The sequence below is a fragment of the Procambarus clarkii genome, chromosome 18 (assembly GCF_040958095.1).
Source record: "Procambarus clarkii isolate CNS0578487 chromosome 18, FALCON_Pclarkii_2.0, whole genome shotgun sequence".
Taxonomy (NCBI): Eukaryota; Metazoa; Arthropoda; class Malacostraca; order Decapoda; family Cambaridae; genus Procambarus; species Procambarus clarkii.
In genome coordinates, this window is record NC_091167.1 from 19824075 (window position 1) to 19825714 (window position 1640).

The following is a 1640-nucleotide window of genomic DNA, read 5'->3' on the forward strand; positions in this document are numbered from 1 at the left end:
GGATAGGTAACTTAAGTTAGGATAGGTAACTTAAGTTAAGATAGGTAACTTAGGTTAGGATAGGTAACTTTGGTTAGGATAGGTTACTTTGGTTAGGATAGGTTCCTTTCTTAGGATAGGTAACTTTAGTTAGGATAGGTAACTTTGGTTAGGATAGGTAACTTAGATTAGGATAGGTAGCTTTGGTTAGGATAGGTGACTTAAGTCAGGATAGGTAACTTAAGTTAGGATAGGTAACTTAAGATAGGTAACTTAGGTTAGGATAGGTAACTTTGGTTAGGATAGGTTACTTTGGTTAGAATAGGTAACTTTGGTTAGGATAGGCACCTTAGGTTAGGATAGGTGACTTAAGTTAGGATAGATAACTTAAGTAAGGATAAGTAACTTAAGTTAAGATAGGTAACTTAAGTTAAGATAGGTAACTTAGGTTAGAATAGGTAACTTTGATTTGGATAGGTAAATAGGTCAGGTTTGGTCATATTTCTAAGTTTTAAATCAAATTAAAACAAACTCATATAATAATATAAAATATATATAATAATATAATATAATGGAAACCTTTATCATTCCATAGCAAAAAAGTTTGAAAAAATATATAATTTCAGGAAACTTCGGGTTATATATATATATATATATATATATATATATATATATATATATATATATATATATATGTCGTACCTAGTAGCCAGAACTCACTTTTCAGCCTACTATTCAAGGCCCAATTTGCCTAATAAGCCAAGTTTTCCTGAATTAATATATTTACTATAATTTTTTTCTTATGAAATGATAAAGCAACCCTTTTCTCTATGTATGAGGTCAATTTTTTTTATTGGAGTTAAAGTTAACGTAGATATATGACCGAACCTAACCAACCCTACCTAACCTAACCTAACCTATATTTATAGGTAAGGTTAGGTTAGGTAGCCAAAAAAAGCTAGGTTAGGTTAGGTTAGGTAGGTTAGGTAGACGAAAAAACATTAATTCATGAAAACTTGGCTTATTAGGCAAATCGGGCCTTGAATAGTAGGCTGAGAAGTGCGTTCTGGCTATTAGGTACGACATATATATATATATATATATATATATATATATATATATATATATATATATATATGTCGTACCTAGTAGCCAGAACTCACTTCTCAGCCTACTATTCAAGGCCCGATTTGCCTAATAAGCCAAGTTTTCCTGAATTAATATATTTACTATAATTTTTTTCTTATGAAATGATAAAGCTACCCTTTTCTCTATGTATGAGGTCAATTTTTTTTTATTGGAGTTAAAATTAACGTAGATATATGACCGAACCTAACCAACCCTACCTAACCTAACCTAACCTATATTTATAGGTAAGGTTAGGTTAGGTAGCCCAAAAAAGCTAGGTTAGGTTAGGTTAGGTAGGTTAGGTAGACGAAAAAACATTAATTCATGAAAACTTGGCTTATTAGGCAAATCGGGCCTTGAATAGTAGGCTGAGAAGTGCGTTCTGGCTATTAGGTACGACATATATATATATATATATATATATATATATATATATATATGTCGTACCTAGTAGCCAGAACTCACTTCTCAGACTACTATTCAAGGCCCGATTTGCCTAATAAGCCAAGTTTTCCTGAATTAATTTATTTACA